Source organism: Quercus suber, unplaced genomic scaffold (assembly GCF_002906115.3).
Source record: "Quercus suber isolate HL8 unplaced genomic scaffold, Cork oak 2.0 scaffold_459, whole genome shotgun sequence".
NCBI classification, from domain to species: domain Eukaryota; kingdom Viridiplantae; phylum Streptophyta; class Magnoliopsida; order Fagales; family Fagaceae; genus Quercus; species Quercus suber.
This window is the reverse complement of record NW_027069910.1, coordinates 478,460-501,812: the sequence shown is the minus strand read 5'-3', so window position 1 is coordinate 501,812 and position 23,353 is coordinate 478,460. Positions and strand designations below refer to the sequence as shown.

Here is a 23,353-nt window from a genome sequence, read left to right as displayed (position 1 = left end):
AAAATAGTACGAGCAGACCGTACTTGACCGAATCAAGTTTCTTTGCTCGTATATGGTAGTTTCTAGTTTACATGACAATTGACTCGTCTTCAAGTTTAAGTTAGGTGATAAGGTACATAATGTATTGAATTAAGGCTTGAACAGGCCCATGATAATGAGATCCAAACCCCCGGTCTGCTAAGTGCCATGACAACTAGTGCCAACAAAATTGACAGAACTTTAAACAAAGATTGAGCCATGCATAAAAGTATAAACTTGTAATCCGGACTTACTACTTAGTCTAGAATAACATGTGCAAATGTTTCCACATTAGAGCTCTAAAAACACAAGCACCCAGAGAACACAAATCATGCTCAAAAGCCTAAGAGTCTCTAAATCTTCTCTATTCTCATTTGTCTGACCAATAGGGTGCCAAGAAAGATAGTGTGGTTCTCACAGAATACCACCACTATAGCTTCCCAGAAGACTTTTAAAAACCTGCCCATCCACAAGGTTGAGAAGCTGGCTTGGTATCTGTGATCTTTGGCTTTGCCAAAAGGCTGAACATTATTTCCTTCACTAACGGGTTTTGATATCTGAGGGCTACTAGTGGGGCTAGGAAAGAAACTCTCTGTTCCAAGACCCCATGTATCAAAACCAGAGTTTACTCGTGTAGCCTGCTTACTTTGGTGACCATTTCTTGTCGAAACAGATTGGGAAGGGTGTTCTGTTAAACATACGCCACCTCAGACAAAAAGTTCCTCATCTTTTTTATTCAATTTCTTCTTTCTTTGTGTTAGTATTGTTTAGAGATGTCTGAATAAAGGACCTATTTAAATTTCTCTGGAATCTCTGTTAATTTGATAAGGCATACTTCACAAAAATACACTTCCTTTCTCTCTCTCTCTCTCTCTCTCTCTCTCTCTCTCTCTCTTTAATTGGTTTTTTTGCACTTTATCCCTTAATTTTAGCCCCTTATTAGTTTCTTACTAGATTTAAGATTGAATTCCTACATTTTTAGGGTTTTAGAATTTGAATTTCAAAAATAGTGCTTTTTTCTTTTGGCAATTTAAGTTTAGCTTTTTGCTTTTTGTCTAACTTTTTTTTTTTTTTTTCTCCCCTAAAAAAGTAATAAAATTGGTTGTTTTTTGAAAATAAGCTACCAAAAATTTTGAGATACCAAAGGGACAAGTATGACACAAATGATTTGAATATCAAATATGCTTGACTAGCATGTTTCATTTCCTTTCCTCTATTAGAATTCAAAGTTAGTTGGAAAACATGATTGCTGTAGGTTTTTTCATTTCCTATTTCAAATTTAAATTTGAACATGTTTGAAGTGATTTGCTCAAGGAATAATTATAACTGATTCTCGGCCCCCTTGGGTCGCAATTCTCAAAGTTACAAATACAAATCAACCCACACACAAGTATAATTTAATACCACAAAAATCACAGCAAGAACAATTTAACAAACCCATGATAAAAAAAAATAAAAAAATCAGATTGAACTATGAACTTTATTCCCAAGAACAAACCACAGTGCAAAAGATAAATGCATGAAGGAAACCAACTGCTAATCATCCTGACTATGATAGCATATTAATATAAACAAGAATAGGTGTGGCACTACTGCCGTTTCATTCTAAAAGAAAAAAGAAAAGAAAAAAAGAATAGGGATTGCTAAGTACTCAGTTGTATGTACAAAGTTACCCATTCTCATCCATCATAAATGGGACACAGAAACTAAGGACAATGAAAAATAAAAAAGTGAACTACTTTTTGAAGACAAAGAGGAAGTATACAATGGAGGACTTGGGGGTATAGAAACTTCAATTACTCCTTCAAGCATTTGTGTGACCTTTTTCATTGAGGGTCTCAGTGAAGGATGATGCGGGAGATGCAAGAAAATTATTATTTAATATTATTTAATATTATTTATGTTTGCAAGGCAATTGTATTTTTATGTTTTAGGTCTTAGTAGTTTATTGGGCTATTAGTATGTTAATGTGGGAAGCAAGATTATTTTTGTAATAAGGCAATTAGGGTTTCCTAGCCAATTAGAACTAGGGTTTAGCAATCCTTTATAATCAACCTATTGTACTCCTTGAGGAGATAGTGGATATTTTGATGAATGAAAACAATGGCCATTTGGTCTTTCTTAATTTGGTCTAATGCTGACTCCAGGTCTACCCTAGGTGCTGACTCCTAGTAGTTTTCCCGCTTGGTGCTGACTCCAAGTAAGGCCTAGGTACTGACTCCTAAATCATATCCCTTTATTTTATTGTTGTTTCAATTTTGTTCTGGTGGTCCTGCGTCGAAGGATCTCCTTAAATACACCAAAGTGCCACAATCACAAGCCTCTCTAGCCTCTTCATGTCATTGCTTGCCTCCCCATCGTTTTCTATCAACTTATCTAATCTTTTATCTTTGTATCATTCGTAAGCCCAAACTATCAATGCCTCCTCTTCTTCCCTTGCGAAGGCAATGCAGGACTTGCAACAAATGATCTCAAGTAACATCACACCAAAACTGTACACATCAACCTTAACTGAAATGGATGCTTGGGTAAACCATTCAGGTGCAAAGTACCCAATTGTCCCTCTTATTGCTGTAAGAGCTGCTCGACTTTGCTCTGCCAACAAAAGCTTTGCTAATCCAAATTCAGCAATCCTTGGGGTAAGGTACTCATCCAGAAGTATGTTTTGAGGCTTTATGTCACAATGAATAATCTGGGTGCTGCACTCTTCATGTAAATACATTAGGCCTTTTGCTATTCCAGAAGCGATTTTCACTCTTTGGTTCCAATGAGGCTTAGATATCCCAAAGAGAAAACTAGCTAGAGAGCCATTACTCATGTACTCATAAACCAGAAGCCGGTGCTGTCCCTCATCACAATAGCCAAGCAAATGGAATAAATTCTTGTGATGAGTCTAACCGATAACATTCACTTCAGTTTTGAATTCCTTCTCACCTTCTTCTACTACCTTATCTTACTTCTTGACTGCAACAAATATTTTAGAATCTGATGCAAGGACACCTTTATAAACAGTTCCAAAAGCACCTTTACCCAATATTTGCTTGAAGCCCATGGTTGCTTGTTCGAGCTCTTTATACGTATAGCTTCTCACATTTATTGCAAGTGTGCTGTCAATATTCCATGGCATATTCACCTTTTTATGGTAGATGTAGAAACTAACCACGAAACTAGCTAAGAAGAAAAGGATATTGAGGAATGCAGAGCTGCTAAGTAGTACTGCCAAGATAACTACCATTGACTCGCCTTTCTTATCTGACTTGCCTTTCATATCTGAACCACCTTTAGGTACTTCAATGAGAGCTATTCTTGTAATATCTGGGTTTTGTCTTCCATTGGACAGAGGATACTTCGTCTTCCAGCAAGATTTACCTTTATCATCATAGACTGCCACAACACACAAGCAATCATCGAGGCATAGTTGTCTACACGTTGCCTCATCAACGGCAGATCCTTGAAGAAAGTTGTTATCTGAGACCGGCCAGTGATCTGTTTGTTAGCTTTACAAAATCAAAATCTTTATTTGCTTCCCGTCCATTGTGGCAGTTAGATAGTGTGAAATTTGGTTTGCAGCCTGTCCAATAGTCTGATTGGTCCAAGGCCGAAAATCCAACAGGACAAGAGCAAGATGCATGACTAAAACCACTTTTTTTAGTACAAATGCTATTGGGTCCGCAGAACTCACCACCATTAGCATAATTAACAAATGCTTCACAAATATTATCAGGAATGCCATTTACTTCAGTCCATGATGCAGGACTACTTCCACCACTTGTGGTGTCCTCCTTTCTGAGGTGTTTGTATAATCTGAAGACTCCATCGTGATCAATCCTAGTGATGAAGTAGAAAGTTTCATTTGAGCCAGGATTTTTCTTGAAAACGTTGAACCAGTTGGTTAATAATGCATTTTGGACGTACATGTATCCGGCCTCAGTAAAGTTCAACTGTGTTGCCAAGTTTACTGTCCAGCTAGAAAAATAAGCTTTCCCACGGATTTCAGATGGCATAGATAGAGAATAAAGCACCAGATTTCCATCATACTGAAAAGCAAGCTGGAAGCGCCCTTTAGAATAATTTGTGTCAGATTGGCGAGACCTGATTGTGGTATTCCTGTACAGTGTTTGGCCTGGCAAAATTGTATCAGTAGGCTCTTTGAAGCTCTCCCACATTGGATTATATTGCTCATCTAAAATCACCAAGTTCCCATTATCTAGCATAACAAAGCAACTGGATTTGATCCATTCCTTTGAGGCTTCCATAACTCTTTGCCTAGAGGGTCATTGAGAACAAAAGTATTTGTCTATCTAACAAAAGTTGATTATTATTTTGAAAGACAAACCTGAAGAAAGGTTAGATGGAGACTAGGAGAAGATTAATAGATGAGCTTGCGCCACCATCCGTTTTTGTTTTGCCAAGGATCAAAAATATTTATTATATAAGGTAGAAAAATGATAACGAGCTATGAAAAAAAAAAAAAAAAAAAAATTGGAGAATAGGCACATGACCAAGAGTATGGAGATCCAATTCTTTTGAAGAAAAAACTCTTCCGTTTCCATTATTGTGCAAGTATTTGTCTATCAGCCAGTTGAATGATCATAACAAAATACTAGCAGATTTGCAAAATTTTGAAGTTGAGATTAGTTATGAGGATAAAGCTTTTTTGTTATAAACTTGATACCTATGTTCACTTAATTACTACACTATTGTATGGAAATGATAAAGAATGTATTTGAATTTATTGTCCAATATCAAGGTGAACTATTTTTTTGAAGACAAGGAAGTATACAATGAAGGGCGTGGGGGTACAGAAACTTCAATAACTCTCTCAAGCATTTGTGTGACCTTTATCATTGAGGGTCTCTGTGAAGGATCTTCATGAATACACCAAATCGCCACAATCACAAGTCTTTCTAGCCTCTTCATGTCATTCTATTTGCCTCCTCATCATTTTCTATCAACTTTTCTAATCTTTTATTTTGTAGCATTCGTAAGCCCAATCTATCAATGCTTCCTCTTCTCCCAATGCAAATGTGACACTGGACTTGCAACAAATGATCTCAAGTAACATCACACCAAAACTATAAATATCAACCTTAATCGAAATGGATCCTTTCATAAACCATTCAGGTGCAAAGTACCCAATTGTTCCTCCTATTCCTGTCCGAGCTGCTTGAGTTTGCTCCGCCAACAAAAGCTTTGCTAATCCAAAATCAGCAATCCTTGGAGTAAAGCACTCATCTAAGAGTATGTTTTGAGGCTTTATATCACAATGTATGATCTAAGTGCTGCACTCTTCATGTAAGTGCATTAGACCTCTTGATATTCCAAAAGCAATCTGCACTCTTTGGTCCCAATGAGGCCTTGATATCCCAAAGAGAAAGGTAGCTAGAGAGCCATTACTCATATATTCATATACCAGAAGTCGGTGTTGCCCTTCATCACAATAACCACGCAACTGAACTATATTCTTGTGATGAGTTTGACCAATCACACTCCTGTTTTGAATTCCTTCTCACCTTCTTCTACCATTTTATCTAATTTCTTGACTGCAACAAATCTTTTAGAATCTGACGCAAGGACCCGTTTATAAACAGTTCCGAAAGCACCTTTACCCAATATTTACTTGAAGCCCCTGGTTGTTTCTTCAAGCTCTTTATATGTATGACTTCTCACATTTGTTCCAAATGTGCTATCAATATTCCGTGGCAAATTTAGCTTTTTATGGTACAAGGAGATAATGGCCACAAAACTAGCTAAGAAGAAAAGGATATTGAGAAATGCAGAGCTGCCAAGGAGAACTGCCAAGACAACTATCAGAGACTGGCCTTTCTTTTCTATACCTATATTTTTAGGTACCTTGATGAGAGCTATGCTAGTAATATTTGGGCTTTTTCTTCCATTGGACAAAGGATACTGCTTCTTCATACATGCCTCGCCTTGATCATAAACGGCTGCAACGCACAAGCAATCATCTAGGCAATGTTGAATACAGCTTTCCTCGGAAACACCAGGTCCTTGAAGAAAGTCGTAATCCGAGGATGGCCAATCCATGTTTTCAAGCTTTACAAATTCTACAAGCTCTTTATTTACTTCCCATCCATTGTTGTCGCAGCTAGGCAGTGCAAAGTTTGGTACACACCCTGACCAATTGTAGGATTGGTCCGAGGAAAATCCAGGAGGACATGAGCAAAATGCCGTCCCTCTTGAATCGTCAAAGGTACTACAAATGCTGTTGGGCCCACAGAACCCACCTCCAATAGTGTCACCAGAAAGTACACTACAAATATCATCAGGAATGCTTTTCACTACAGTCCATGATGAAGAAGAAGAACAGCTCACAGTCAGGGGCGGAGCCACATAGTGGCTTGGGGGGCCCCGGCCCCTGCAAAAAAAAAAAAAATTCCATTGGAGTAGGTAGAAAAAAATTGGGCCCCCCAATATTGGACAGCCGGCCCCCCCATGTTCAATTTTCAACTATTCTCCCAAGCCCAACTCAAATACTCTCCCAAACCCAGTTTTAGTTTTAGGCCTTATCACCTTATGTACTCCAAATAAAACAAGCTGACCCGCTCAAGTCCAAATACTAAAAGCAAAACTTCACTTTCTTTTCATCTCAAAAAATCCACCCAATGACCCATGGAATCCCTTTCTTTACTTCTTATTCTTTTGTTTTGTCCTCTTTGATACATTTTCATTTGTACTGATACCGTTGCCTACCTACCAGCCCCCAACACTCCAGTCCTCTGTACTCACAGTCTAGGAAAAAAAAAAAAAAAATCCTGACCAATTTTTTCTTTCTTCATCAACTTTAGTTTTGAACTTAGTGACTACTTGGTAATTGGTGAGTTTTCTTCTCTTTCTTAAGCATTAGACATTCATCTCTTTTTAGTGTCTTTTTTTGAATTTTCTTAACTATCTACACTTAAATATTCACATGCTCTTTATATTTTCATAGATTTTTAGAGAAATACGTGATTGAAGGCATGGAGAGATTGTTTGTGATGAGTCTTGAAGGGAAGATCTAAAGTTGGAGGCAGTCAGGCAGAGGCAGTAGGCATTGCCACATGGGTGACCAATTTTTGCACTTTGTGAAGACAAAGTTTCTAAGGTAAAATTGTTTTGATTTATTACTTATTTTTGATTAGTTAGATATCATGTGGCTGTGAATGTGGTTGTGGGAGTTGTTAAATTGTATGGTTTATGTTGTGTACCAATACTTGTGTGTTTAATTTTTGCTTTTGTTTGAGGGATTATTATTAATTAAAGTCGTATTAAAAATAGGTTGTATGTTTAAATTATAATGGAAATTTTGTTTTTTCTTGAGTATGAATAACATCCATAGAACTAAGTAAAAATTTCTAATTAAAATTTTATTTTTTAAACTTCTTTTCAAGTTAATTTTTGAGTCATATTTTTAAAGCTAAAAGAATTATGAGCAAACGAAAAACAATTGATGCATTCTTTAAGAAAAAAGATGTAAGCAATTAAGAAATTAGAACACTTGTGGCTGTAGAAACAAATGTTGATACTTCAATACCTGATGAACACCTTGACCCCTCCAAATGTTCAAGAATTCAATCTGAAGAGATAGATTGTGATCCAGGATCATGTAAACAAATATGTGAATTCCCTATCAACAAACAAGATAAAATCTGACGAGCTTATCTCAAAGAATGTCTATATCAACCTAAAAATATAGACTATCCATACAACAATGATACTCATCGTTGTCGATTTCAACCTTCATGGTTCAAATCGGCCCCCCCATGTAAAAATTCCTGGCTAGCTACGCCCCTGCATAGACGCATCATTTGTGGTGTCCTTTTTGAAGTGTCTGTATAGTCTGAAACCTCCATCATGATCAATCCTAGCCAAGTAGTAGAAATCTTCTTTTGAGCCTGGATATTCATTGGTAATTAGGTTGTGCACTCTGTTTGATTCGTTTGCGTCTTTGATGTACGTGTATCCGTCCTCAGTAAAGTTCAACTGTGATTCCCAGTCCAGTGTGCCAGTGGCAAAATAAGCCTTCTGAAGGGGTTCAGATGACAGAGATTTTGTCAGAGAATAAAGCACCAAATTGCCATCAAGCTGTAAAGAAAGCTAGAAGCGCCCATCCGAATAATTTGTATCAGATTGACGAGACCTGAGTGCGGTATCCATGTACAATATTTGACCAGGCAAGATTGTATCAGTAGGCTCTTTGAAGCTCTCCCATATAGAATTATATTGCTCATCTAGAATCACGAAATTCCCATTGTCCCGTATAGCCGCACAAATGGATTTGGAACCCTTCCTTGGAGGCTTCCATAACTCTTTGCCTTCATCATCATAGAGAACAAACTCATTGTTGCTGGACAGCTGCAGTTCAGAGTTTTCTGATGCTGGTTTATTCGCATTTGCAGACCAAACTATGGTTGGATCTTTTGTTTTATAAAACCAAACTGCAAGCAAGAATTGATTTTCTTTCTCCCTTTCAAGAGGATGAAATGAGAAATCCGAAGGCCAATTCTCCAAAACTCGACGTGAATGGAATACTTTTTTGCTGTGCAACTAAAGGTTTGTCCAGCCTTATGTTACAGTCTTCTTCGGTGTAGCTGAAAACAGTGGGGAGGAGAGGAAGAAGCAAAAGCAAGAGACAACAAAAATGAGGAAGTGTTGAAGTAGCCATTGCTGCAATGTTTATGGCTTATGGGTTTATGAGTTAGAAAGAACCCAGGGCAACCTTTATATAGAAGAAAACGTCTAATAGGTTTAAACTCGCTTTTCTAAGCAGTTGTTCAAGTCTTGTGATTGAAATTTCTCAGAACCACTGTCATTTTGTATGGTCAAATATATTTTAATAAAAACTTATAATATATAGTTTGGAAAACGTCTAACTAAAGACTACCGAGTAATTTTTTTGTTGGCTAGCGTCTAAAAAGAATGAATACTTCAACTATCCGTATTGCACATGTATCCAATGTGAATTACACCCCTCTAAAGTTTGGGACTAATTAAATTTTATATTTTAAAATTTTAAAATTTGGATTTTACCTTCTAATGTTTGGGTTTCAAAATTTGAACTTTACCCCCTATATTTTAGGAGTGTTTAGATTTTACTCTTTAAAGTTTTGGGTGTTTAGATTTTTCACCTTAAAATTTCATAATTTGAGAGTATAAAATTCAAATACTCTTAAATTTTAGAAGGTAAAATCTAAAATTTTTAAAAATTATAGTGTAAAATCCAAACACTTTAAACTTCAGGGGGTAAAATCCAAATTCTGAAACTTCAAGATGTAAAATTCAAACACTCTCAAACTTTAGGGGTGCAATTTGCAATTTATCCTACCTTAAATTAATATCTTTTTTTTTTTTTTGGATGAAAATATCTTCTTAATTACTTGTTATTATTATTTAGAAAATTCTTACTCCTTATGACACTTTGTATGATAATTGGGATTTTATGTTTTTTAGATCTAACAAATATAATATCTTATTAAATAATGTGACATTATACATAACTTTAGACTTATATAATATTTAATATGAATTAATAAATTCATACAGCTAAAGTGGAAAGAATCTTTAGCCATTTAGTTTAGGCAAAACTACAACGTTGGTCCCTCAAGTTTACTATGTGTGCACAATTGGTCCCTTAAGTTTGAAGTGAACACAATTGGTCCCTCTAGTTTTAAAACTGAGTTGTATTAGTCCTTTTATTAACTGTCGTTAGTAATATTACTTACATGGCTAACAGAATAATGACTTGACATTTTTTTAATAATGTGGCATTTTTTTAATTAAAAAATTACAAAATAAATTTACACATAAGAAATTCACAAACCAGTACCAAATTAAAACCAGTATTTGCAACTTATTCACAAATTGACTGTTTTAAAAAAAAAAATCACAAACCAACCCACCGATGGCCAGTCATCGGTACATTATGCTTAACAGTTAAAATACACTAATCTTTTGGTGAGTACACACAAAAACAAAAACAAAAACAAAAACAAAAACAAAAACAAAAACAAAAAACAAAAAAAAAACAAAAACAAAAAAAAAACAAAAAACAAAAAAAAAAAAAGCTGTCACTATCAAAGAAGTACAAAAACAAAAACAAAAACAAAAAACAAAAAAAAAACAAAAACAAAAAAAAAACAAAAAACAAAAAAAAAAAAAGCTGTCACTATCAAAGAAGATTGTTTCTTATGTGTAAATTTATTTTGTAATTTTTTAATTTAAAAAATATCATATCATTAAAAAAAAATGTTAAATCATTATTCCATTAACCATGTAAGTAACACCACTAACAACAGTTAATAAAAGGACTAATACAACTCATTTTTTAAACTTGAAGGACCAATTGTGCTTAGTTGAAACTTGAAGGACTAATTGCGCTCAAATGGTAAACTTGAAGGACTAATATTGTAGTTTTACCTTTAGTTATTTATAATAAATAGGAGTTTTTTATTTTATTTTTTTGGATAAAAAGTAAGAGTAGTTAAAGTATTCATATTGTATCAAATCAGATTTTAAAATTTTTGACAAATTTCTGTTTCCGGATTGCATAGTATATGGCGTATAGGCATTTTCTATTTTGATGCCCGAAAATCGTAGAAAGCTTAATGTTTTTCATTTGATATTTCAATAGGATCATGGCAATTTCACACGGTTCATTGACCCTTTTTTCTTTTTCTTTTTTTGAATCAGAAAACAGAAACTTTATTAACTATGAAACAGAGATTACATCTTAGATAAGAGCTTGTTGAAGAAAACAAGGAGTCTCTTCAATCCAAGTTGAGAAATCAACAATGCTAAAAGTATGTTTAGCTAAAAAGTGAGCTAGCCTATTTCCTATCCTTCTCACGTGCGTGCGAAAAAACAACTCTACAAATTTCCTGTAAAGATGAAAGAATTCCATATATTACTAGGGTGAATCTTCTTAGCCAAAGCCTGGGACCATTTCAATATGCAAAGTTATTTCTTGATGCAGATAAGTTTATAAATAAATACAACAACAAAGTTTTTAGTCCCAAAATTTAAGGTCTGCTACGAATCCTCTACAGATTAGATTGGGTCTGTTATGTGAATTCTTTTCCTCCATTCTATCATTATTTGAAAATAAATCCCTCGTTAGAAACCTTGTCCACTTTCTAAACTTCTTTACAGACAATACTTGACTTCAAATCCCTCACTTATTGTCTTTTTTTCCCCCCAAAAAATTTCCCATGCAATCATTATTCTAATCCACTTTTCTAAAGCAATTTGGGTACTCTACAACTTTAGCTTGGGTTGTATTTGGTGACCATCGGGTAAGTTTCATGGTACTGTCAAGGATTAATGTATATGTTGGCTAAGTGATTAGAAAAGTCAGCAACAGATATTGATAAACAGATTTCTAAATATCCTTAATATCATGTAAAATTGTAAATATTCATCAAGTCTTTCAAGAATACTTAAAAATTAGTAATAGAAATATTTTCATATCTGAATGATGAAGATCCCTCCATTCCTTCAAAAAAGATCAAGATTTTTGGAGTGCGTTTATGTATATGTAAAGGTCTTTTTTTCAGTAGCTCATAAAATGAGATCTTTTTGCCACATGAATCACAATTGATTATTCTTATTCTTATGAATTATGTTCTTGAGGATTATCGCCTGATCCTGTGTAAATTGTGCAGTTAAGAGACCAAAACAGTCACCCACGTTTTCTGGAGATGTCAGTATGTTACTGATGTTTGGAGTGTATCGATCGACAGTACATTTCCCCGGTGGTTTTTGAATACAGACAAAATTCCTAGAGGCCATAGATTTTACAATGCGGAACCAGGATGATATGAACAAAGCTTTGATTTTGTAGATTGTAGTTTTGACTCTTTTTGCATCTGTTTGTAGAAGGGGTTGTCCCTTTCCTGTTGTTCTATTAAGGGTTGCTTATAACCAAAACAAGCCTACATTTACTTATCACTAAGGTGCAACAAAAAAGGTCCAAATTAAATTACTAGTTAAGACACATAAAGAGAAAACCTAGATAGGACTAGAAAGTGAGCAACTAATGAATGTCAACCAGAAGTTGATAACTTGTGTGCCTGCACCAAGTTACCCAACCAATCAGCTACATAATCAATTAGGTTGAACCAAACGTGCACTCGAATTTCCTGCTTCTACATGATTTGTAGACAGCTTTACAGCCAATTTTTGAAAAGGCAGATTCCTAAACTCTAATTTAAGAAAAATTACTTGCGCAGAACACAATTATCATCGCATCAAGGTTTGTCCTCTCGAACTCCATAATCAACAAGGATACAGAACAATTCGAGCAAATTTACGACTAATCAAATTCTTGGAGTCTCCATATCCTCTTGTTGGACAAACACCATATCCCCTACACCCTCTACTATAATCTTTGCTCATATATGGTCATTTCTAGTTAGCATAACAATCAAATTACTGCCAAGTTTAAGTTGGATTATAAGCTATATAATCTATTGAATTAAGAGGTTTGAACAGGTTCATTATCCTTTCACCCCACAGGTACGAAAGGCCCACGACCATGAGATCCAATCCCCCGGGCCCCTAGGATACAAGGGGTTAATTTTTTTAATATAAAACTATAAAAATTTATCACCAGTATGCAGTGCCATTAAAGCAGTTGTGCAGATATAAATCAAGCAAGAATGCAAGATCGTTAGAACTCAGTACTTTAAACAACAATTGAGACATGCATTAAAGTATACACCTGTAGTCTGGTACTTAGTCAAGAATAATATCACAAATGTTTCCGCATTAAAGCATCTATAAAACACAAGCACCCAGAGAACACAAATCAAGCCCAAAAGCCAATAAGTTAAAAAAATTTCACTATTCTCATTTTTCTCACCAAGGGTGCCAAGAAAGATAGTCAGGTTCTCACAGAATACCTCCATTATAACTTCCCAGATGACCTTGAGTTAAAAACCTGCCCATCCAGCAGGTTGAGAAGCTGGCTTGGTCTCTGCAATCTTTGTCTCCCCAAAACGCTGAGCATTATTTCCGTCACTGATGGGTTTTGATATCTGAGGGCTATTACTGGGGGCAGCTGAGAAACTCTCTGTTCCAAAACCCCATGAATCAAAACCAGTGTTTGCTTGTGCAACCTGCTTAGTTTGGTGACCATTTCTTGTCCTAACAGATTTGGACGGGTTCTCTTTTGAAAGAGGTTTCTGTGGCTTAGGTTCTTCAGCAAATGCTTGCCATTGCTTTGGCTCCGGACTCACACTATTCCTGTCAGATTTTTCTGGCTGTGGTTCCCAAATTGTTCCTTCAATCTTGTCCTTTTGCTGAAAAAAGAATCAATTCTATCAATAACAGAGATGATGGAGACAAAATAATCAAATTCTAACAGTTTTAAAGCAAAGAAAATTATACCAAAGGAGTTGCAGGAGAGGTTTGAATTTTTGAAACATTTTTATTTGGTAATGGATTTCTAGCAGCAAGTGCTTGCTTGAGCTCTTGAATCTCCTGTCTTTGAGATCGACAAATGGCCGATAGCTTTTCAAATTTTGAAGTTATTTCAGCCTTCTCCAAGTTTGTTTGCTTCAGCTGCCCCTTCAGCCTCTAATGCATCCTCCTTTTCTGATTAACTATTACTAACTGTGGAGCTAAACTTCTCAGTATCAAATTCAGCAACAAAAGTGTTAAAAGTGTCATCTTGAAAAGTAGCTGTAGTAAAAACTATACTCATCAATACCTTCAAGCAACCATTTTTTAACCATTTTAAGATAATGCAAAAATGGTAAAGGTTAATCTTAAAATTTTTTAAATGTATGATCTCCAACAACAACAAGAATACCCTTGCCAAATAACAAAGGATATCTAACAGTATCATTAGTTGCCCGGTTTTGAAAGCATGTGTGAAACTAGCATCTCGAGTGTCTAAAACTCAAGTTTCAAGACAAAAATCGAGTTTTTAAGTCTCGATTTGTAAGAGGATAAATCTGATGTGGAAAAAAATCCACGTGTAACTCGACTTTTAAAGACTCGAGTTCCATAAATTGCAGGAAAACGCCGCTATAGGGCTTAAAAACGTCATTATAGGGCTAAAAAATTGAGTTATAAAATTTTTTTTATAGAAAAACGCCGCTATAGGGCTTTAAAGCATCACTATAGGGCTTAAAAATGCCACTATAGGGCTCCCTGAACCTGGTATTAAAAAATTTTACAGGAAAACGCCGCTATATGACTTTAAAACGTCAATATAGAATTTAAAAACGCCACTATAGAATTTAAAAATGCCACTATAAGAGCAATCACACTAAATTTTTTTTTTGCAGAGAACTTGAGTTTCTAAAACTCAAGATCTATGTGGCATTTTCAGTCCAAGTCACCAGCAAAACACTCACAAAGCGAGTCTTTGAAACTCGAGTTTTAATATGGATCTATGTGGCATTTTCTCCAACAACAACCAAGCCTTAGTTTCAAAATTTTATGAAGTATGCTTTCAAGGGTTTTTTTTTTTTTTTAGGGGGGGGGGGGGGGGGTGAGGGTGGGATAATATATAAAAGGACAAGATTACAGACTTACGGCCACCTTGTTAGAATCTATACCTGTGGGCAATGGGTGGGCACTGGCAGTGCATGGCAAAAACAGCATTACAGACATCCCTGAAGATTGAGAGGACCTGTTTATCCGGATCCTCTGCTTTCAAGCACACTAACCAGAGATTTCTCACAGAATTCCATCACAAGGAATGCTTCTTTAGTTCGTCCCATATCCAAGATGGTATGGGCATAGAGTGTGACAACATTAGGATGCCTTAAGTGACTTCAACACTGAGATCTCCTTCATCACCATATTCCTCTAATTCCTCATCATTAATATACACAAGGTCCCGAGCTAAGTATACACAAGAGATGAAGAGAAACCTCCCTCCGCAATATCATTAATAGGCACCTTTCTTTGCAATCAGGTTTGGGACTTCTAATGGATACAGAAAATGAATCAGACTTAGGTTTGGCATTTGACCCATCAAATGTTGATGGGTTTGATTTGGGCTCATCTTCAGTGGCCCAGCCTGTAACTCCCCAAGTAAAAAATAGAGTAAAAAAAGAAAGAGAAAAGTGAAGGTCTGATTTTTTTTTTTTTTTTTGTAGTAGTCCACAGTTTTCAAACCGTGAGGTTGAACCGTGGTTCGCACAGTTCACTGAATTTTTCATATATGCTAATTTTTGAGGTTAAAGAACCGTTTTGGTGAATGGTTTCCAGTTAACCTGGTCTGACGTACGGTCTGCTCCGGGTTTCACAACCTTGGTAATGCCCACCTTCCCCACCTAATATCCACCGCTCATCTCACACTATCACTTTACAAATTAGCAAATTCTTCTTTTTCATTTTTCCCTCAAATACTTTCTTCACTCTCTCATCCTCTCCCACCGGTACACTCCACGCCACCATCTCCACCATCATCTTTTTCAGCAAGATTACCAGGAAAATCCTTAAGAACATCTAAGCACCTTCACATATTTTATTTGAGGTAAAAGTTCTAATCTCTTTTATTGGTTTTATGCTATTGTTTAAGGTTATTTTTATCTAAGCTTTGATAAGGATGCCCATATGATTTATGAGTTTTGAAAGTGTTATTTATGTGTTTATATGTATGGGTTTTGTATTGGTGGAATTATTTCATGAGTTGGTTTATGGTTGTGCTAATGGTGATTATCTAAGGTTTATTTATGTCGGAAATTTGAGGGTTTTGAGTTATAACATGTGGTAGTTGGTAAAACTAATTTTTCCATTGCTATTGGGTTTGTTTGGAGTTAGTTGAAGTTCTAAATTTCTTGAAGTTCTTATTTGCTTTCAATTCCAATCAGTTTCCACTGTGGGAGAGAATGGGAAGACTCTTGATTGGTCTGTTCTTGATGGTCTTTTTATTTTATTTTTTTTATTTTTTGTATTTAAGTAATTGTAATTTATCAATTGGACTGTTCAATGGGACATTGGTCTTATCATGACAAAGATGCTCTAAGCCATAGATGCAAACATTTGAGAAGGCAATATAATGAGAAATGTAACCACTGATTTTATGTCTAGTATTCTTATATCCAATCTTGTATCTTTAGAACATTTGTTGTTCTTTATGCTTCATCCTTATGATTCGTCGGATAGAAATTAATCTGCTTTGAGTGTCACAGATTATTGTTGCATACAGTGAAGGGGTTTCTGATGGAGATGCAATGCAGATTTCAATAGTCAAGACCCCAATTTAATGATTGGTATGTTTCTTGCTTCAGCATTGAGAGCTTTCCCCCATAATTCAAGAACATTATTGTCTGCTTATATTTCTTTTATTGTCTTATATGTGTTGTTCCCTAACCTAAATATCAATGTTCTTTCAGTTGCATTATTTCATTTTTTGTATTGCTATGCTAAAATCTAATGTTATAGAACTGATAATTGGGCTTATTTCTGCTTGATTTATGAAAATCCAGTGACTAATGGAGGGTATTAGCAAGTTGATCAAGATGTTGGTTTCATGTAATGGTGTCTGTAAGATTTTTTTTTTGACAAGCCTATAACAGACTGACGGAGATTTATATTTACTTTGATTTAGAATTTTTCTGAAGTTGCAAAATTTTAAAGAACTCTAAAAAATTTCAAATTAAGATCTTCTGAACGAACATACCATATTAGAACTTTCCCAATTTTCAAAGATTTATTTCTTATATACAGAAATGACAATCCTGATGAAAAGCATAATTACTAAACTTTGGACACTGAGGACTATGAGCTAGGACTCTCTCTCTCTCAATACTACCTATAGGTAGAAAAGATTGGTACAATCAATTCATGACTTCCCAGAACTAGATATTTTTTTCAGTATACAATTTTGTTTTCATCACCATTTTAGTGTATATTCTTCTCTGTTATGCTCACCTGCTGTCCAATGTGTTCTATTATAGGCCTTTATATGGTCTTCTAACTTTGGACTTTTTATGTAAAAGTCTATTTTTTTTGTTCTTGTGTTATGTGTTCTTGTATTTACATGATAAATTTAGTCACACAAGTTATTCCTTTGAAGGGTAAATATATCAGCAATTCAGCCCTGGTGAACCATCATTCCTAGAAGTTGGCTTCCAATCAAATGCTTCTATCTAGTGAGAAGCCTTATGCACGAATCAGTATTTTGCCAGTTGAACATGTTTTTAATACATTTCTACTTAATTTGTTTGCTTTAAAACTCATGGCTGCACCTGTTGTTGTTGTTGTTTTTTTTTTTTTTTTTTTTTTTCCTTCCAATGTTGTAGTCTAAGAACTTAGAATTTTTTTTAGCATGCAAATTTTTCATTTTGTAGGCATTTGCATGATTTTTTCACTCTCTACTATCAATGTTTATTTGTCTTTGCAGGCTGAGAACTTGGAATAAGTTTTTTTTTGAGGTCTATTGGACAATTCTATTGACTTGATCCATTCAAAGAAGATAACAAAAGAAAATAGAAAGAACATTTTTTTGCAGTTGGTGATTCTTCTTCTTCTTTCCATTCAATATTTATAATTTTACTTGTTGATTTGATTTTTGAGAAATTCAAAACTTTTCAATTTAGCACATGTATCCAAAATCTGAATTACATACCAGAAGATATTTATTGTTTATCTAAGTATTGTACGTATGATTCTAAAAGATAATATTCATTTGAGGGCATCAAATTATATTAGGTTCTCTATCTCATACACAACTATTTATGTATCAACCATGAACCATCCTATTTTTATTACACTAAAAAAGACAGATTCTTGATGAGAAATAGTATATTTGCAAGCCTAATTATAACAAACAACAAAGAAGCAAATGTATCACTTTATTTATTTATTTATATTTTAATATTATTAGTCATTGTTTCCAGCATAAAGAAAAGCAACATTTTCAAAAGATCAAGCAGGGCAGAAAAATATAAAATACATTGAAAGCTTGGAGTGCAATATAAAAGTTAGGAAGTCATCCAAGAAAATGTGCTTCTCAACAAAGGATGACATTTAGTGATAGCATTGAACATATCTGAACACAGGAAACATCAATCACATTATTTTGCAAGATTTGTAGCCCCATGATTTGAGCTTGATTAAAAATTTAATACTTTCCATGTGTCAGATCAAAAACAAGAAACATCAATCACATGGTAGCCAATAATATGTGGTTCTTGGGAAGAGTGATGCAGTGATACCTGAGATACATGCATGTTGTATTGGGTTTGGAGTTTGGATGTCCTAATTTGTTTTTGTTTTATGCGTAGGGGCATGACATTTTGTAATTTTCTTTGTATTTGTTTCAGATTTGGCTGGTCAAAATGGACTTTAGCTTGTATCTCCAATATGACATTCTTAGATCCTATAAACATATTTTCAACTGGCCTTTTCAGCATTATAGATGGTTAAGTAAGGGGGGGCCCTATAGCCCTTCTCTTATGTTTCTTTTTTGTTATGAAGATGCTGAAAAGGATGATTGCAAGAGCAGCAAGAGGCATTCTTATTGTGTTTCAGGTGGGAAAGAAAATTGAGATTTCAAACTTCATTATAGATGATCCCTGCATCATCTTCTATCGGAAATTTAACTGGGCTTGGTTATCTTAGTTTTCTGCTTCTTTGCATCGAGACATTTCTGCATTAGAAAAGAATATGGGTTCAAGTGAATTGGTTTGAGCGGAAGATAAATTGGCAGATATTATAGGCTGTAAGGTAGGTTCTCTTCCCATTCAAAATTAACTTTATTAATTGCTGCAAGGATCTTTGTTTTAGCTGCTTGGAATTTGATGATTGAACAAATATGGACATTAAATTCTACCAAATATATCTTTGCTCTCTGCAGTCTGCCCCCCACAAACAATCAAATTTTTGGGGTTAAAGTTTTGAAGGTCTCATTGTATTTTCTTCTTTCTTGTGTATATTGCATGTTTAGGCTTCATTGCAGCCTGGTGGAACTATTACTTTTGAACACCGGAATCTTAGTTGGCTAAACAGATCCATTATGGGTTCAGTGACTACCAGCAACTTCTCGAATCCAATGGCCAAAGAGTGTTGCCTAGTGGAGGAATTAGTGCAGATGGGCCTCCCACAACCCTCAGTGGTACTGGCATTGACCAAATGGCTTTTTTACAGGCAAATATTACACGTGATAACACCTAGTTCATAAATGGAGCTCTAGTTGGGTCAAGGAACCTATTTCAGGTGAGTTTAGCTTCTGGTAACATGTAGCTTGATTTTTATTTGCTTAATTGAACGCCTTCTACTTCTATTTTGGTTTGAAAGACCTTGGAAGGAAGAAAAATGCATAGAAGATCTTAGGAAGGAAGCCATATTAGCAGGATCATCTTATTTCTAGTCAATTTTGTCAGGAGCCTTCTTTTTCTTTTTGGTATTTTGATAGTTTCTGACGAGTCAAGAGGACTTCTGTCCTTGTTTCCTGCTATTTCACGTGTTCAATGGATATCATAGTTATTATAATGGTTGGAGTTGTAACAAAAGTACGGTCAGATGTGATATTGGTACTATCCAATGTGACAATGAAACTGTCAAATGTGAGGGGAAAAAAAAGGATACTGATATTGGTACTGCCCAATATAATAATGCAATATAGGCTTTGTGGAAGGAGGTGCCCTTTCTCAAATCCCAATTTTTTCCATCCTAAATAATTCCCTTTTCAATTTTCTTGTTACAAGGCTTTAATTATTACTTTTTGCAAACGCATTTGTAATCAAGTTAGCAAGTTAGCGATATGGAAGGCGAAGGAGCCTTGTCTCTGATCTATTTGTAAATTGTAATCATGCATTAAGACAAGTTAACACTTAACATGTAGTTATATCTGCTTCTATTTGAAGTTGAAATAAATCTTGTTCTTCTGCACTTGCTGTGTGATATGCTCTTCTCTCCTATTTCTTGTTGTTCAATAGGCTAGACATGATCTTAATTAACGAACCCTTTTGTATGCTAATTACCTTTGATTCTGTACCCAAATTGAGTGGCATGATTTTCTGGTTAAGTTGTTTGTGTGTTTTATGTAGTTCTCAATATAATGGTGTTTAAAAAAACTGAGAGTCAGATTTCAATTCAGTTCAGGCAAGGATTATCAGGAAATGACTTACCATAAAATTTAAAAATGACCTATGCTATTAGATCATGAAGATATTGTCAGATTTGTGTACAATGTTCTTGTACTTTTGTTATTCAAGTATCACTTAGAATGAAAGACATCTGTGACATTATGTACACAAATATAGGCAATTATATCATTTGTTTGTTAATAGATGGTATATATGCAAAGATATCTAATATAAATACAATAAAGCAGAAACATCTAGTGAGGCTCTGCCATGATTTTGAACTTCTTGTGAAATTTAAGATTTATAAGATAAAATGGTATGGTGGGCTGTCAAGACAAAGGAGGAGAAAGTAGAGCAAAGCCACCAAGTTCAAGTCATTACACTAACTTGTATATATTGGTGTGGTTCTTTTAGGTGAAGAGAATGATCAATCCTTCGCCAATAATGAGCTTGATGAAAGAGTATATAGGCATTATGGGTCTCCTCAATTAGAATGGCTTTTCTTGGGATGAAATTTGCAAAACAGTGGCGCTGTGGCAGCTGATGTTTAGCTTATATCAAGGTGCCATTCTTTCCCATTAGTAATTTTGCTAGGATGAAGGGTTTTCCTCTAGTTATCACTAAAGAGCACCCCAAAGAATTGCATACAAACTTTTTTTTTTTTCACCATTTGATGAAATGATATTACTTCTATATTCGTTTAGTAAACTGAGTGTTTTTGGGTAACATGGAATAAAGTATATATGATCATATTGATTCCATAATAATCAATGAACTAGATAATTTTGAGTAGCTTTCGTTTAAAAATGACATTTTGCAGGAACATTTGGATTCAACTGCATACAAATATAGGGGATCTCATATTTCTGATTTGTGCTTTATTTATGGTAATGAAAGTCAGAATGGAAGATGAAGTTGTTTGGACATGAAAGTGGAGGTCAACAATAATGCCCTTTGGATGGGATTGACGATAACTTGGGACATGCAATATCCAGCTAGGGAGTTTGAAATATCTTATCAGGGGAAAAATGAAAGTTTACAACTTCTTAAGCCTAAGCATGTTCTCAAAAATTTCAAAGATCATCAAGGTAGAGATACAAGAAGCACTTGGGGAAAGGCCATGAGTAGTCAAAACAAATGTGGGTACCGAGAAGGACAAAGACTACAATTGAATAGAATGTATTGATACAACACTTCAAATTGTTCCTGAAATAGATGAAAAGCTCTTTTCTGAGGGTTTTTGAACTCTTAGAAGATGAGAGAATGGCCATGAAATTTGCAGCGAGGAAATAGTTATTGAGAAAGGTTTGACAGGACATCTATTTTGCTTGTCAAATTGGGATATAATTTAGATTTGGTTCCAGAGTTTTGTCAATGTAAATAAGATCCAATTTTAGAGTAAAGATATTTTTGGAAAAGAATTTCTTGCTTGATTTCATTGTTATACTTTTACCCACAACATTTTCAAGTGTTCAAGGTTTTAATAGGAAGTCAGTTTGAAATAGAATCTCTTTTATTCACTTAGCAATAAATTAATAAAGAAATAATACTACCAATAAGCATAAGCAAATTTCATGCTAAAATGGCAAAGAGGGTGTTGATTGCATTGTTATTGATTCTGTTCCGTTCCGGCTGGAACGGCCGGAATTTTTCGTACCGGTATGCAAACCGGTACTAGAATACCCCACATTCCACCTCGGGTCAAATTTCGGGCCGTTTTGGGTCATTTCGGCCATTCCAGTCAATTCAAGCCAATTTCAACCAAGATGTAAATTTCGGCTGGTATTGGATTTGGCCTATTATTAATAAAAAAAGAAAAAAGAAAAAAAGAGTAAAGGTCAAAGACTCCAAAACGACACCATTTTGGACTTTACTAAAAAACCTAATCCTATAATCCTCTTCTATTCTTGCATTCTTTCACTCTCAATCTCTCTCTCACTCACTGTCGTCGTGCTCTACTCTCTATGGAGTCTCTGTGCTGTGCTCTCACTCATCAATCTAAGTTTACTCATCAATCTCTCACTCTCTTGTGACTCCCTCTATCTCTGACTCTCTCAATCTCTCTGATTGAAGCTTCGGCCAAATCTGGTATTCTTTCTCTACTCTCACTCTCTCGGATTGAAGCTTCAGCCAAATCATAAATTTTTTTTCTTATGATTTGTTAAGAATCTTAAAATTAAGTGTTAAGAACTTAAGATATGTGTGATTAAGTGTTAAGAACTTAAGCTTCAGTCTTTTGTTTGTTCATTTCACTGGATTGTCATAAATTTTTTTTCTTATGATTTGTTTTGTGGTTAAGAACTTAGGAGTTAAGATTAAGATGTAAGAGTTAAGAATTTAAGATATGTGATTTGTTTGTTCATTCACTTCATGCAAATTAAATTAAATTTTAGCTACTACGTTTGATTGAATTTCATTTCATCTCATTGAATAGTAAACTATGGTTGATCATCGTACTCATCATAGTTTAGTTGGTACTTCTTCTACTTCTGTGGCCTCTACCCTTGCAAGATCAGAGGATCCTGCATGGGCTCATACCCGTGCAGTGCCTAACGCAAAAAATAACACTATATGTTTGCATTGTAATAAGTTGATTAAAGGAGGTGGTATTACTAGACTTAAATATCATCTTGCTGGATTTAGGGGTCAAGTTGAATCATGTAAAGTTGTTTCATCTAATATTAGATTTCAAATGAAACAAATGATTGAAGACTTGAAAAAAATCTAAACAAACTAAAAAGAGGATTCAATCAGAAATTGGGAACCCATATGGTGATCCATTTGATGTTGATGATGATAAGGAGGAGGAGGAGGAGGATGAGGTTAGGGTTGTTGAAAAGACTCAAAAGAGTCCACCTCAAACATTAGGTAAACGAAAATCTAGGGGAAAGGATGTTGACACTGATATGGGTCAAATAAGAGGAAAGAAGAAAATTAAGAGTTATTTTGCTCCTAGAACAACCCCCAGTGCTCAACCCTCTATAAGAAGTGTTTTGGTACAAAAGCAATGATTGATAATGCAAAAATGAATGTGGCAAGATGGTGGTATCATTCTAATGTACCCTTTTATGCATCTCACTCACCCTATTATCAACCTATGATAGATTCCATTGCTGCTATTAGGTCGGGATTTAAGGGGCCTTCTTTTTATGAGTTAAGGGGGACCCTTTTTGAAAAATGTTGTGCATGAAGTTAATGATTTTTTGTTAGATATAAAAAATGATTGGAAAGTATATGGCTGTTCAGTGATGTCTGATGGGTGGACAAATTAAAAACAACAACCAATA

General features: G+C 34.9%; 1 long non-coding RNA gene and 2 pseudogenes across 1 annotated transcript; all 3 read right to left on the bottom strand.

Moving 5' to 3' along the window:
* Window positions 1–275: 275 nt before the first annotated feature.
* LOC112026692 (G-type lectin S-receptor-like serine/threonine-protein kinase RLK1) lies at window positions 276–4,274 on the bottom strand (annotated as a pseudogene).
* Window positions 4,275–4,978: 704 nt separating this feature from the next.
* LOC112026693 (G-type lectin S-receptor-like serine/threonine-protein kinase LECRK3) lies at window positions 4,979–8,683 on the bottom strand (annotated as a pseudogene).
* Window positions 8,684–12,699: 4,016 nt separating this feature from the next.
* Window positions 12,700–13,706, bottom strand: LOC111992631 (uncharacterized). Its single transcript, XR_010624595.1, has 2 exons — window positions 13,405–13,706; window positions 12,700–13,316 (listed from the first exon to the last, which is right to left on the bottom strand). It is a non-coding gene; the product is annotated as an uncharacterized LOC111992631 (long non-coding RNA).
* Between the last annotated feature and the right edge of the window lie 9,647 nt (window positions 13,707–23,353).